The following is a 16,687-nucleotide window of genomic DNA, read 5'->3' as shown; positions in this document are numbered from 1 at the left end:
GCAGCTGATTTTTTTATTTTTTTTGTAGTGATGGAGCCTTGATATGTTGCCCAAGCTGGTCTTGAACTTTTGGCCTCAAACAATCCTCTTTCTTCAGCCTTACCAAGTGTTGAAATTAAAGTATAAGTAACAATGCATGGCCTAGAAGCATCTCTAATTGAAAATTGAATGCGCAGGACCTAGGGAAGTTCTATCCTTCCACAATTTTCAGAGACCCCCAGAATTTCTTGAGCTGATTAGCGACAGTCTTCCCCTATACAAAGTCACTTCATAAAGAATAGGAGAGGTGGCTGTTTTTCAGTTGTGTAGATCCCAACACAAAGTAGTGGCTCTTTGTTATTTATGTCATTTGAACAGTCAGAAAACCTGTATCAGAAGGTTTTTTGAGAATTATCTGTAAATTTATGTGTTTTATTATTAATCATTTTATTATGTCATCAATCTCTTACCTATTAATTTACCTATTATTTATTATGTGAAGCAGTGAGAATATGTAATTGAGCACTGTAAGTTTCTCAAAGCAATCAAAATAATATGAGAGATAGAAAAAAGATTGATAATTGTACAGTGGTATAGATACACATGTTACATCATTTTAACTTTTGTGGATCGTTCCAAATAATTTCAAGATAGTCATTCTATATTCTTCTTTTCTAGAATTATGAAGCCTATCTGTAATGTGAGACAATGTTACCATTAGTAGGTACTAAAATATATACATTGACTTAATGAAAATCATGTATGCAGGTATATTAAATATATAGACTGTATGTAAACATATTTTTTTGTAATGAATTGACACCATTGGGTAACCCCATCTGGGATTTATTAGCAGTTATTTCTATATGTGCCTAGGAGTTTGATACAGCCATTTATTCATACATTTCAGCTCTGCCTCTGCTGAACTTTTATCCTTTCTCTTTCCCAGCACTGTTCAACCTTATTCGTAATTGGACTGTTATCTTCATGTTTTACCATCCAGTAGATATAGTTATCCCCCAATGTATAGCCTCACCAAAATTTTCTCAGTGTCTTTAGAAGACTTGTCTATAATTTATGAAGAGAAAAGGAGAAGTATAAAATATTGTGAAAAGCCAGTGTTTTGAATGCCAAGAAATAATCCTAATATCACAGTAAAACTGTGAGGGTAGAATGGAATATTAGACAATTTTAAAGACACAGTGAACATTTGTATTTGCAGAAAGGAGTGGAAAGATACAAGATCAGACAAGGGTTATTTCTGAGGTGAAATGAGAAAGCAGAAAAACCTAATAGGGATGAGAATATTGTCTTTGTGTATACCTCAATGAGTAGAATACCCGGGTCAATATAATATTTTCGTGGCTAAGCCTAGATTAATGGAACAGCACTGAGTCAATATTTAGTGGTAAATTAATACATTATTTTGTTTATTTTAAACATTTCTACCTTTACATTTGAATCGCATTCATAGATTCCCTAAAGTCAAATAATTTTTGGCTAAACTGATACAATCTTGGATCTATAAAATTTAAGGCCAAGCTGCTGGTTACTGTGATCCACCCAAATATGCAGGCATCTTAGGAGACCCTTCATGCATATCCACCAACCACTGACTGACTTTCCTCTCCTCTGTTACTCTGCTTTGTATATGTTAGTTGACTTTATCTTTACAACAGCTTTGAAAGAGGATTTTTTTACTCTCACTTCTCAAATGAGCAAGCCTTAAAACAGAAGTTGGCTAAATACTCATATATACCAGATCAATGTTAATTCAAAGCTGGAGGACATTCAGTTATATTATGTTATCTGTCCTCCATTCAAAATTCCTAAGCCTTCACTGTCGAAGAGATATGGAAGTTCTGCAGTATCAGTAGCAATCCTATCACAAAGCCACAAATTTTGGAAAGTTAATTTAAAAAAATTTTGTCTGAACATAAGTATATACACAATAATTTCAAAATTCATCAAATACCCTTAGTGACTAATGAGAACAATAAGAAACCTAAATTAAAATATTTTTGTTTTGCTAAAACATTAATTTAAAACAGTTGTACTTTTCTTTCCTCTTTTTATATTCTATTATTTTTCAAGTGAAGTGACCCTAGGTTATTAATATAATAGAATACAGTTGAATCTTCAACGATGCAGGTTTTGGAGACATTGACCCCTGTGCAGCAGAAAAATCTGCGTCTAACTTTTGACATCCTCAGAACTTAACCACAGTAGCATAATATTGATGAGAAGCCTTGCTAATAACATAATTAACATATATTTTGTATGTTACAATGCATTATATACAATATTCTTACAATAAATTAAGTTAGAGAAAAGAATATTATTAAGAAAGTTATTAAAAAGAGAAAATGCATTTCATATTCACTAAATGAAGGGTCATCATTAAGGTCGTCTTTGACATCTTTGCATTAAGTAGATGGAGGAGGAGACTGAGGAGGAGAGATTGGTCTTGCTGACTTTAGGGACGATGGGGTGGAAGAAACTCCACATGTAAGTGGATTATTGCAGTTCAAACCCATGTTGTTTAAGTGTTGACTATAATACAGCAATAGCAAAAATTATTATTACAACAACAATGCAGGCTTCACTTCATTATAGTTTGTCCTACATTTCTCATTAGCTACATATATATGAAGAGTAGAAGCAGCAATGGCTCAAAATAGGAATGCTCTATGTTTCCACTATAAAAAGTTCTGTTACTCATATTGATTTTTGACAAAACTCATCTGGGTAGATAAAAATCATGTCCTAATAAGAAAACAGACTGAGTATTAAAAATGTCAAACTTGTAAACACACCTGTGAATTCAGTTTTACTGAAAGCCATTGTTTTAAATAAACACAGAAATTCTTAAATCTTTATGCTTAGTAACTATGTCAAAACAAGATAAATATTATGCACATTGATTAAAAAGTAAGCAAGCAATTAATTTATGAGTTAATTTTTTTCCTAATTTTTAATCTTTGCTTATATGCAGCAGGAGAGTTATTAAAGAATATTTTCCTGATGTATCATTTATAAAAACATCATTTTGAAGAACTCATTAGTAACTTCAAAAAATTACTATAATTTCTTCTGGTAAATCTGCAAATGAACACTTAGCAAAGTATAAAAATATCTGCTGATTTTAGAAAAATATTCAGAGTGTGGAAATATTTTCTTCTTAAATAAACATAAAAGATGCATGCTACAGATTTATCTTGCCATCTTCTGAAGTTCTAGTTAAAAATAAATTGGTGGCTCTGACAATTATCTTATTTGCTAAAATAAATTATGTTAGATCAATAGCCAAATGTTTCTTTTATTTTAAAAATGTATTAGCATTAACACAAATGATGCACTAATTTTCAATATAGTTGTAAATTAATTTTATTTCATGATGATTCTGTTTATTATATCACACCTGGTACACTACATATCATACTATTTGAAAACTACGTTAGTAGTTCATTACTGTGCTAAAATACAATAAATTATTCTTGCACATGTGACAAAATGTTTGCTGACTTATCCTACTTTATCTCCTCCTGCCCACCTACCACATGCTACAGTCTATTCACTAAAAATCAGCACTAATTTGAAATTATAAAAATGCTTTTTACGCTTACAGTTTTGATTTGAGGCATTTCTATTTGCTAGAAAATGTGTTAGTAGCTTATCTTCCACTAACATGCCTCTTTAGATTAAATCTCAGAGAAGGATCAGGAACAGATGGATCCCCAGATTCTACCTGAATTACAGGAATCCCTGGCTTCACTACCGTGCTATACAGTAACTACCCAAATACAGAGTATGTCTATCATGTTCTGGTTAGATATTTTTTTTTAAATACCAGTTATTATGAGAGTAAAGGTAGCATGTTTGTTGGTAGAATTTCCAGAGTGCAGAAATGAAACAAACTTCTATAAAGTGCAGTCCACAGGCAAGCAATGGCAGCATTACTTGGGAACTCGTTAGAAATGAAAAATTTCTATTTCCATTCCAGATCTGTAAAATCATAAACTCTGAGGTTGGAGTCCAGCTGTCTATGATTTTAGCAGACTGTCAAGTCATTCAAATGCATTGTAAAGACCCACCTCTTTATAATGAAGGTAAGTGGTCACTCTGAAATCACTAAAACTTGGGTAAGAAGAGAACATGGGAGGGGAAAGAAAAAGTAAGCCAACTTCCTTTAAAAATTACTCGTATATTTAGTACATTGTCATTTTCCACATGGTTAGCGTGGGGCTGGAGTTTTTCCAGTCTAGAAATTTTCCAAGAAAGGTTAGAGAGGACAGAGTTAAAAAAAAAAAAAAGGAGAATGCAGTTTTGCAGTCTTCAGTTTGAAACTTTTAAAGAAGACTGACTCGGTTCTATCATCTGAAAAACTTTTTAAAAATCTGCTTCCTTGAGTTTGAAAAATATAAAATAGCTTAAATAAATATTATATTAAGAATAAAGAAAAATGAAATTGGCAAATAATCTATTTAAGTTTTCTTTGGTACAACTTCTAATTTACTTTGATTTCTTTTTCATAATTTATAAGCCAGTGGAAAATGAAATAACCAGTTCAATCAAAGTTGTGATTGAACATCCAACAACTGTAAGATAAAAGATGAAAATGAAAAGAGTGATATTTAACTGGTGAAATTGCTCCCTGGGGGTGTCTGCACTTTGATCATTAATCTTAATTGGATGGCTCAGTGACCAGAATGGAAAGGCTGTTTCAGAGCACAATACAACTTTGTAATCTGTAACCATGAAGAAAGTAGTTACAGATTGACACTATTAGCCACTGTTCTTTCCATGATGTCAATCAATGACATTGGGATATTTACCAGGGATTTAGCTAAATTGAAGTTGCTATTAAAATGTGCACGTAAAGTAATGCATTTCGGAGTCTGAAAAATATAAAGGAACCTATTTCAGAGAATGCAAGCTTACACAGTCAAAGAGAATAATGTTGTAGTAAAGTTAAACAGCAATTATAAGTTTTAGGCTCCAATTTTTACATAGTAGAGGACTTTACATTTTAGTAGAGAAACTTTTATTGTAACAAATTGTTAGTTGAATTATTTTTAGACTAAACAGAACATGCTATAAACTTTCTTAAATGACAGAATCGTATTTTGAACATCAGTCAGTATGGTATCTTATAGTGGATAATTGAGATGCATTTTCAAATAGTTCAAATTATTTCTTGTATCATTTCTTAATGATCCTATTTTATCACCACGTGTACTTTCACATACCTTTAGAGTTAAACGTAACGAAGATGATATAGCAAGAGATATTAAACTCTAATGGTCAAGAGCTCAGGCCTTGGCACCACACTGCCTGGTTTTGATTCTGAGGTTTTATAATTGTGGAGCTTTGGAAAGTTATTGATCCTTTCAGTATGGATTTTTGCCTTAAATGTAATAGTTATGATAATGGTATTTACCTTAAGGTATGGTTCTGAGTATTACATGTGTGTTATGTTGTTAGAGTTATATAAATGTTGACAATTATTGTGTATGCTTTCTGTTAACTTTACAAATGTAAGCATCTTTCTCATAAATAAGTTTCTCACTCCTCTTCAAAGCAGCTTTTATTTACTTTCATTTTGCACCCATTAGGATTATTAACTCTGATTGCGGCATTAACATACTGAAGGTTATTTGGTGTTAGTTAAGCATATAAGTCCCTCATGTCTTCACTCTCTTTGTGTTTTGTGGGATAGGTTACACACATACATACAAGGTAGTGTAAACACAGAAAATAATTGACATTATCTTAAGAACAATATGTCAGGAAAAACTTTGATATGAATACCCCTATCTTCCATCTTCATTCTCTCTCTCTTTTTTTTTTTTTTTTTTTTTTGAGACAGAGTCTCACTCAGTTGCCCAGGCTGGAGTGCAGTGGCATGATCTCAGCTCACTGCAACGTTCACCTCCTGAGTTCAAGCAATTCTCATGTTTCATCCTTTAGAGTAGCTGAGATTACAAGTGTAAGCCACCACACCTGTCTAATTTTTGTATTTTTATTAGAGATGGAGTTTCACCATGTTGCCCAGGCTGGTCTCGAACTTGTGAGCTCAAGCAGTCTGCCTATGTCAGCCTCCCAGAATGTTGAGATGACAGGAATTAGCTACTACACTGGGCTCGATATCATCCATTCTTAAGGCTATTGTCAGGATCAGAAGTGTAAGACTAAGAAACTCGTTAAAATTCAGCCATCCTGGTCCCCTAGACATATTGTGAAAAAAAATTTAATGTGCAAGTGTGTGTTTGTATGTGTGTGTCTAAGTGTGTGTGCAAACTGTATGAGCTGTGTGACCAAAGAGATGAAAAATGGGAATCCAGACTTGTGGTCCTCTTGTTGGGATTATAATGGAAGCAGAAACGGCAAATTTTGAATGGATTTCTTGATGTTGCCAAGTGTGCAATTCCTTCAAACACATCGATCAGGATTGAATGAGCTCTAATGAATTCCGTACTTATGGATTCCTTCAGATTTTGGTGCAGATAGCTATGTATGGTATTCCTAAACTTAACACCTAAAATAATAAACTAATGGTAACCTCTTAGCTATATGCACCCATTTTTCCTAGTTCACTTTAATATTTTTGGACATGGGCTGTATTAAGCAGTTCAAACTATTTCAACTTGTCCTAACATAGACTGGGTGGCTTAAGCAGTAGGCGTTTATTTCTCACAGTTTCTGTGGCTAGAAAGTCTGAAATCAGGGTATCAGGATATTGTCTTCTGGTGATGCCTCTCTTCTGGGCTCATCTCCTTGCTGTGTCCTCACATGGTGAAAAGAAAGAGAGAAAGAGAGATTTCTTATGTCTCTTCTTATAAAAGCACTAATCCCATCAGGCAGTCTCCATCTTCATGACCTCCTCTAAACCTCATCTCCCCAAAAGGTCCTATTTTCAACAATTATCACATTAGTGGCTAAGGCATCACCGTATGAATTTGAGAGGAACACTATTCAGCCCATTGACAGGTATCATGAGGAATACTTCAAAAACTTAAGATTTAGTGCTATAAAAATGTGACTTAATATTTTTAAATTATTATATCAAGCAACTAGTTTTCCAAGCTTTCCCTAACCCTGTAGGGAATGTCAGTTTATTCATCATGAAGAGGATAGGGTGCAAAGGAAAACATGTCGATGCCTGCTAAACAATGTCAGCTGGATCTACAATCGACTAATTGAGAAAAAAATTTTCAGAATGTGTTACTGAAAAGCAAAATACAAAGTATATAATGAGCATTGTTTGTTCGTTGTATGAAATAAAACCAAAAGAAAATCATAAGTGTGTTTTTCCATTTGTTTTTTATACATAGTGAGTGAAACAAACCCAGGTTGGAGCACGCAGCAGAGAAACCTGATACTATTTTATGGTAGGAGAACTATTCCTTTAGCATCACTTGAAAAGAGAACTCATCATTTCCTCATGAGAGGAAACAGTCTGATAACAGGAGATATTGTATAAACCTTATATCTGCATATAAATAGGTGTGATAAGCTGTATAATTTTAAAGTTTACTAATAGTCTTATTCTTAAAAAATTTAAAGTGATTTATCGAAAAGATACATAGTAGGCTGGGTGCCGTGGCTCATGCCTGTAATCCCAGCACTTTGGGATGTCAAGGCAGGTGGAGCACATGGTCAAGAGATCGAGACCATCCTGACCAACATGATGAAACATCATCTCTACTGAAAATACAAAAATTAGCCAAGCATGGTGGCATATGCCTGTAGTCTCAGCTACTCCAGGAGGTTGAGGCAGGAGAATTGCTTGAACTTGGGAGGAAGGAGACAAAGGTTGCAGTGAGCTGAGATTGCATTACTCCACTTCAATCTGGTGACAGAGTGAAATTCTGTCTCCAAAAAAAGGTACATAATAAGGCACGATGATTTAACATAAAAATGTAGTAGCAGTAAGATAGTGGAAAATGTGAGGAAAAATGGATTATGGGTGAGATTAGTGGATAACATGCACACTATGAGATCTTTTAATGCTTCTTAATGTTGAGTCATAAATATGAATTTAAAATCTCTGGCATCAAACTTCTCCGTGAGAGCTGTGGGGGAAGCCTTGTCGATCACGTACAGCTGAGTTTATTCATCTTACTGCAGTAAGAAAGAACACCACCTTAATAGATCCTTAGTAGGCTCCATTAAGGAAAACATTAGGGACTGGTATGTGTAGAACTTCTGAAAATGGGGACAGGAAATTTCTGAGATGGGTATTGCATGTGAGACTGCCTTGTACTTGCTTTAGCACTCTCTTGTTGCCATTTTAAAATTCTTAATTTATCTTTGAACTTGTGCTTTCAAGTAAAGTGTAAAGAGAGATGAACACATTTGTGAGCAGAAAACATATACACAGTGTGTATATCTGTCTTTGTTGCCAGTTCACTGGCAGAGATGTTCATGATGCTCTGTGAGTAAAGAATTCCCGTTCTATTATGGTGGGAGGTGAAAGATACTTCTTTTTTTAATTTTTTATGTTTGTTATTTACTTTTTCTTTATTTATTATACTTTAAGTTCTGGGGTACATGTACAGAATGTGCAGGATTGTTACATAGGTATACATGTACATGGGTTTGCTGCTTCCATTACCCTGTCATCTACATTAGGTATTTCTCCTAATGCTTTCCTCCCCCGTCTCCCCATCCCTGCTATCCCTCCCCTATCCCCCATCCCCTGACAGGCCCCAGTGTGTGATGTCCTCCTCCCTGTGTCCATATGTTCTCATTGTTCAACACCCACTTATGAGTGAAAACATGTGGTGTTTGGTTTTCTGTTCTTGTGTAAGTTTGCTGAAAATGATGGTTTCCACCTTTATCCACGTCCTTGCAAAGGACATGACCTCATCCATTTTTATGACTACATAGTATTCCATGTTGTATATGTGCCACATTTCCTTTATCCAATCTATCATTGATAGGCACTTGGGTTGGTTCCCAGTCTTTGCTATTGTGAACAGTGCCACAATAAACATACATGTGCAGGTGTCTTTATCATAGAATGATTTATAATCTTTTAGTTATATACCCAGTAATGGGATTGCTGGGTCAAATGGTATTTCCAGCTCTAGATCCTTGAGGAATGCCACACTGTCTTCTACAATGGTTGAACTAATTTACACTCCCACCAACAGTGTTAGAGCATTGCTATTTCTCCACATCCTCTCCAGCATCTGTTGTCTCCTGATTTTTTAATGATTGCCATTCTAATTGGTGTGACAGGGTCTCTCAACGTGGTTTTGATTTCCATTTCTCTAATTATCAATGGTGAGCTTTTTTCATATGTTTGTTGGCTGCATAAATGTCTTCTTTTGAGAGGTGTCTGTTCATATCGTAAGGCACTTCTTACATGGCAGTGGCAAGAGAAAAATGAGGAAGAAGCAAAAGCAGAAACTCCTGATGAACCCATCAGATATCGTGAGACTTATTCACTACCATCAGAATAGCAGGGAAAGACTGGGCCCTATACTTCAGTTAACTCCCCTCCCACAACATGTGGGAATTCTGAGAGGTACAATTCAAGTTGAGATTTGGTTGGGGACACAGCCAAACCATATCTTTCTGTCCCTGGCTGCTCCAAGTCTCATGTCCTCACATTTCAATTCCAATCTTGCTTTTCCAACAGTTCCCCAAAGTCTTAACTCATCTCAGCACTAACCCAAAAGTCCATAGTTCAAAGTCTCATCTGAGACAAGGCAAGTGCCTTCTACTTATAAGCCTGTAAAATCAAAAGCAAGCTAGTTACTTCCTAGATACAATGGGGCAGGTATTGGGTAAATACAACCATTCCAAATGGGACAAACTGGCCAAAACAAAGGGGTTACAGGACCCGTATAAGTCTGAAATCCAGTGGTACAGCCAAATCTTAAAGCTCCAAAATGGTCTCCTTTGACTCCAGGTTCACCTCCAGGTCTCGCTGATGCAAGGGGTACATTCCCATGGTCTTGGGCAGCTCCGCTCCTGTGACTTTGCAAGGTACAGCCTCCCTGCTACTTTCACAGGCTGGTGTTGAGTGTCTTCAGCTTTTCCAGGTGCACAGTACAAGCTGTCTGTTGAGCTACCTTCTGGGTTCTGGAGGATAGTGACCCTCTTCTCACAGTTCCACTAGACAGTGCAGTACCCCAACCAAAATGTGGGCTTTGACCACACATTTCTCTTCCACACTGCCCGAGCAGGGGTTCCCCATGAAGTCCCCACCCCTGCAGCAAACTTCGGCCTGGACATCCAGGTGTTTCCATACATCTTGTGAAATCTAGTCAGAGGGTTCCAAATCTCAATTCTTGAGTTCTGTGCACTCACAGGCTCAACATTACGTAAAGCTGCCAAGGCTTGGAGCTTCCACTCTCTGAAGCCACAGTCTAAGCTATACCTTGGCCCCTTTCAGACATGGCTGGAGCAGCTGGGAAACAGGGCACCAAGTCCCTAGGCTGCAAGCAGCACAGAAACCCTGGGCCTGGCATATGAAACCACTTTTCTCTGCTGGACTTCTGGGCATATGTTGGGAGGGGCTTCTGTGAAGGTCTCTGACATGGTCTGGAAACATTTCCTATTGTCTTGAGAATTAACATTAGGCTCCTCACTACTTATGCAAATTTCTGCATCCAGCATAAATTTCTACTGCACCATCAGGCTGCAAATTTTCTGAACTTTTATGCTCTGTTTCCCTTTTAAAATGGAATGCTTTTAACAGCACCCAACTCACCTTTTGTATGCCTTGCTGCTTCAAAATTTCTTCCACCAGATACGCTAAATCATCTCTCTCAATTTCAAAGTTCCACAAATCTCTAGGGCAGGGGAAAACGCTGCTAGTCTCTTTACTAAAGCATAAGAGTTAACTTTGCTCCAGTTCTCAGCAAGTTCCTCATTTGCATCAGAGACTACCTCAGCTTGGACGTTATTGTTCATTTCACTATCAGCATTTTTGTCAAATCCATTCAACAAGTCTCTGTAAGGTTCCAAATTCTCCCACATTTTCCTGTCTTCTTCTGAGCCTCCAAACAGTCACTTATACATTTTTGGGTATCTTTCACCCAGTTCCAAAGTTGCTTCTATATGTTTGGTTATCTTTTTAGCAATACCCCGTTCTACTGGTACCAGTTTACTGTATTAGTTTGTTCTTATGCTGCGATAAAGACATACCAGAAACTGGGAACAAAAAGAGGTTTATTTGGACTTACAGTTCCATGTGGTTGGCGAGGCCTCAGAATCATGGCAGGAGGCAAAAGGCACTTCCTACATGGTGGAGGCAAGAGAAAAATGAGGAAAAAGCAAAAGCAGACACTTCTGATAAATCCATCAGAGCTCGTGAGACTTATTCGCTATTATGAGAATAGCAGAGGAAGGACGAGCCCCCATGATTCAATTACCTGTGAATTCACAATGCCTGGAGTTCAGCAAAAAACGAGACAAAGCAAGGACCTAGTGGGTTAGGCCTACAACTGGGCAAGTAGGGATATTGACAGCTTCAATAAGGCCACACTTTTCTTCAACCAGAACGTGTTTAAAACACAGAAAAAGAAGGAAATTTTGTTTGAAAAAACATGAACAAAGAAACCTATATCATATACATATATGTATCTATCTAACATATATATGTATATATGTATGTCCACATAGGTTCCATATATACAAAGGTATCTATAGATCCATCACATCTATATATCTGTGAAATCCATATTCATTCTTACTCCTATTATTTCTAAGTATCAAACAACCTCTTATGCTAAAAGGTACAGATAGGGCAGCACATAGTTCCTTTTTTTTCTGTTTTCCTTACTCATCAGCAAGCTAAAGGTAGATGGTATTGGTAGAATGTTTGGTCATGAAAAAACGAAATAAAAATGGTTGGTTTTGTGCAGTATTTTTACTATTCTGGTAAGAACAATGTACATATCAATGTTTGAGCTAAAAATATATATTGTGCATTTTGGTAACTCTACTTAATAGTTAAATGTCTTTAAAACTGGCATTTCATGATATAAAGGTGAATGGAAAAAATGCTAATGATTTAAAATTTTAATGTTTTAATAAAAAACATTGTTTAATAACAAATAAAAAATATGACATGTCAAGAGTTAGGCCATGAAAGAAATAGAAAAATTTTGGTTTTAGTACCTTTAATGTCATATTGTCCTCCCTTTTTGAAGAAGGGGCCCCAAATTTCATTTTATACTGAGCTCTGCACATTATGTATTTGACCCTGGTTTCAGAGTCGTAAATGTGTACGGATCTGTCAGAGTTTATGACATGAAAGCTTTGAATTGGTGGTAACATTAAAGTAAGTGTCTTAAAGTATGTCTTGATGAGAAAGTTATTCCTCACAACAGTCAGAAAAAGCAAGCTGTTAGGCTTGATATGTGAGCCAGTTCAGTTGGTTCTTAGTTCTATTTTTCTAGTACCTCTATTTCCTGAAGCAAGCAGCTAAGGCATTTGTTACTGTTTTCACTATTGACTAACATAGGGATAGAAAACTATATTGCTTTAAATTTCTAATGATAATTTAGAGGGAAATGACAATTTACAGGTTTTGTGGTGAGCATCCACAAAATAAAAATTTCTCTCTAGTGCATGTCTGTTTTTACCCAGTCATAGTAATTTGAACACATGTACTCTCCATTTGTTTTTTTCTGAAACCAGATCATATTCAATTATGAAGCCATCTGTAAATTTGGGGGGCATTTTTTCAGTATAGTATCAGAGGACTCAACTTACATTGAGCTGAAAGGTAGAGGAAAAGTATAGAAAACATATGGAGGATACCTTTCTGAGACTAACAGTGAGAAAATAGAAGGAGCTAAATATTGAGGAGAAAGAAATAATTATTGAAAGGGAGGATTTCTAACAACTTAGGCCATGGTATTCAGCAGGTCCTTTCATCAATCCTTAACTTCCAATGGCAAAAGAAATATAAAATGTTATAATGCAATTTAGTCTTTTGGGCACTATTTTTAAATTTATTAATACATGCTCAAGGGAAATGCTTCTTTGAATTTTCTGCTGCTGTTGTGGAAAACTACTGTCAATCATTATGTGTGTTTCTTTATACTAATATGTAATATTTTCTTGATTATTACCAGATTCAGAAACTTCCTGAAGGCCTTAAGGCCCAGAGGTTTATTTTATATTTATTTGTGCCGTTAATAGTGCTCTACATTCGTTGGGGAAAAACTCTGAAGGATGTTTCTACTGAAAATATAACAATTTTAATTACTTTATGTACTGTTTATGAAGTTACAGTAAACACACATTTCTTACTCCTCTTAATAATTGCACATTTTCTAGGGTTAAACTAGAGTAGAGAGAGAATCAGTCTTACAGAAAATCAGAGAGTGGCAGACTAACTCAGTTATGCAAATTAGTTAAATATGTGAAGAACTAACAGATTATACAGTGTTTACATAAAATTATGCACTAGAGCTGTATATGTAATTAAAGAGATTACTTCTATATAGATGAATGCATGTGATCTTCCTTTTGATTATCTCTGCATGAAATTTTTCTAAAAATCTGTGTTTTATTGAGAAACTTGAAGAGTTTTATATCATACTTGGTGGTTCTTTATCTTTAAGTGATGCTCAAAGTAGCAAAAGAGAAAAATTGTGGTCAAACATTTCTCCCATAAATAACGATTACATTATGACTCATCCTTCCTGTGTCCTGTATCTTAATTTTTTTAAGTAAGCAGAAACATGCAGTAGAATGAATATGTGTGTAGACATCTCTGTGTGTTTGCGTGTGTATATATATATACATACATTCATACATACATATATGTGTCCATATTGCATGGATATACAACAGGTTATTCAAGCAATATTATCTGTTGACATTAGTTTTCATTTTGTTTTGCTCTGAAAACATAATACCACATTAATTAACTTCTTGCTGATTCCTTTTATATATATATATATAATTGGAATTTTGTCTTCAACAGAAATTCTGTGATAGGGTCAAATTAAGTCTCTATATGCAATGCATCTCCAAATATTTTGTGATAATTTTGCTGTTTTGCCACAATTCAGATTAAAAAACAAACATTAGAATTAGACTTACAAGTAATTCACATAATGGAATTAAAGAGTGAACACTCAAACAATTATCCTTGAAATTTAACAAAAGATAAGATATTTAAGAAGCTAAAGAATAGAAAAAGATAGGATGTGAGGATGATCTGGCTGCGACATCTGACATCTGTCACCCCATTCAGGGTTGATTCAGCTGATTTGGCTGGCTAGGTGGGTGTCCCCTTCCTCCTCACCACATCATGTGTATCCCTCCCGAAGCTCTACTCTGGGTCGAAGAGAATGAACATCCCTGATAGAGGAGGACTGGTCTTCGGTGAAGGGTCTACAAGTTGCTGCGCTTCCTTGCTAGAACTTCCAAACAACCTCTCAAGAATAGAAAAAGATATAAGCTGGGCGCGGTGGCTCAAGCCTGTAATCCCAGCACTTTGGGAGGCCGAGGCGGGTGGATCACGAGGTCAAGAGATCGAGACCATCCCGGTCAACACGGTGAAACCCCGTCTCTACTAAAAATACAAAAAATTAGCTGGGCATGGTGGCACGTGCCTGTAATCCCAGCTACTCAGGAGGCTGAGGCAGGAGAATTGCCTGAACCCAGGAGGCGGAGGTTGCGGTGAGCCGAGATCGCGCCATTGCACTCCAGCCTGGGTAACAAGGGCGAAACTCCGTCTCAAAAAAAAAAAAAAAAAAGAAAAAAAGAAAAAAAAAGAAAAAGATATAATAGGGAGGATTTTTTTAAAAAAAATAAGACAACACTTAAATGTTTAATAAAAATCAAAACTTGGTTTATGACTTATGTTACAGATTAGACAGATTTGAAAACGTTGTGAGGAAACTAACTGGAAGATAGTCTTAAATAATTAAGCAAACTTAATACATAGAGGCATAGAGACAAGAAATAAAAATGAGAGTTGAAAATACATGGAAAATAAAATAAGATTTAACATGCACTTAACTAGATTTGAAGATGGAGAAAGTAGATAAAGCTGGAAAGAGTTAATATTTGAAGAGATAATGGTTAAGAAATTCTAAGTACTGATGAAAAAATGATTTGCAAGTAGAATGAATAATGATAGTAATATACATTGTGATATTTTGTGGCCAAATATTGAATATTTAAGACAAGAAGAGACTCTTAAAAGCTGTCCAGAGAAAGATAGTTTATCAACAAGGGCATAATGATTAGACTTCTCAGCAGTCAGAAGAAAGAAAAAATGTAGACTGGGTGTGGTGGCTCACACCTGCAATCCTAGCTCTGTGGAAGGACTAGGAGGACCACTTAAGCCCAGGAGTTAGAGGCAAACCTGGTTGATATAGTGAGGCCTCATCTCTTAAAAAAAAAAAAAAAAAGGTAAAATAATTAGCCAAGCATGATGATGTAATCCATATAGTCCAAGCTACCTGAAAGGCTGAGGTAAGAGGATCATTTGAGCCCAGAAGGTCCAGGGTTCAGTGATCCAAAATCTCACCAAGGTGCTCTAGCCTGGGCAACACAGTGAGCCACCATCTCAGAAAAAGAGAAAAGAAGTAAGACATTTGAATGGAGTCTTTTTTAAAAATAATTTCAACTTTTATCTTAGCATCTTTTAAATACAATGAAAAAAATAACTGTAAACCCTGAATTTTAAATTAAACTAAGCTATCATTCAAAAATAAAAGCTAAATAATTTTACAGGCAACACAAACTTAATAGAATTTATTGCCTAGTTACTTTCACCAAGGGAATTTTGAAATGCTATACTTCATACAGAAGAAAATACACAGAAAGTAGTACTGAAATTTCAGGAGTAGTGAGGAAAACTTGCCGCATATATAGGTGTAGTTAAAGGAACATTGACTCTCTGTAAGCAAAACAGAAGTAGTTATAACTAGTTTGAAACATAAAAAAAAATCAGAACAAATTTCTAAATAATATGCCAGGGAAAAGAGATCAGAATGAGGCTTAAGATGCTGGATTCTGATTCTCTTTAAAAAGAATAGACCATCCTGGGCACAAGGGGAAACACCATCTCTACAAAAAAAAAAAAAAAAGAAGAAGAAGAAAAAAAAAAGAAAAAAAAATGCACACACACACAAAAATTAGCTAAGCATGATGGCATGCATCCGTAGTCCCAGATACCCAGTAGGCTGAGGTAGGAGGATGAATTGAGCCTAGGGGTTCAAGGCTACAGTGAACAGTGATCATACCACTGAACTCCAGTCTGGGTGACAGAGTGAGACCCTGTATCAAAAAAAAAAAAAAAAAAAAAAAAAAAGAAAAAGAAAAAAAGAAAAGAAAAGAAAAAAAAGGAATGGAAGGATTAAGTGTAGACCTTTTGAAAACAAGAACTCATGTAAATACATCAAGAGTAACAAACAAAAGAGTAGAAATAGAAATTTAAAAGCAATTAAAGACCAAGAAAAAGAAGACTGCAATAATTTGACGAATCTGATTAAAGACAGGAAAGCAATGGCAAAGCAAAATAAGTGGAAACTAGTAAAAGCAAAAAAAAAAGACAAAGTAAAATAAACAAAGTATAAAGTTATTAGTCACTGACTGAAAGTAAGTAATGTAGCTTTTTATTAAACTACTGTTTTAGGAGGTGGCTGGCAAAATGGCCAAATAGTAACAGCTCCAGTCTGCAGCTCCCAGCAATATCAAGGCGGGTGGTTTCTGCATTTGC

General features: G+C 35.5%; 1 long non-coding RNA gene across 5 annotated transcripts in view; it reads left to right on the top strand.

Annotated features, from left to right (window-relative positions):
* The window catches only part of LOC141583629 (uncharacterized), a 766,076-nt gene that overhangs the window by 545,776 nt on the left and 203,613 nt on the right, over positions 1–16,687 (top strand). For 4 of the 5 annotated variants that reach the window (XR_012516335.1, XR_012516336.1, XR_012516337.1 and 1 more), the window contains one exon: positions 3,983–4,088. The exons of the other annotated variant lie outside the window; for it this stretch is intronic. This is a non-coding gene — a long non-coding RNA (uncharacterized LOC141583629). The remainder of the gene's footprint in view (positions 1–3,982; positions 4,089–16,687) is intronic. 5 annotated transcript variants of the gene reach the window in all.

This window comes from Saimiri boliviensis, chromosome 2 (genome assembly GCF_048565385.1).
Source record: "Saimiri boliviensis isolate mSaiBol1 chromosome 2, mSaiBol1.pri, whole genome shotgun sequence".
Lineage (NCBI taxonomy): Eukaryota > Metazoa > Chordata > Mammalia > Primates > Cebidae > Saimiri > Saimiri boliviensis.
This window is presented reverse-complemented; position numbering and strand designations above follow the sequence as displayed.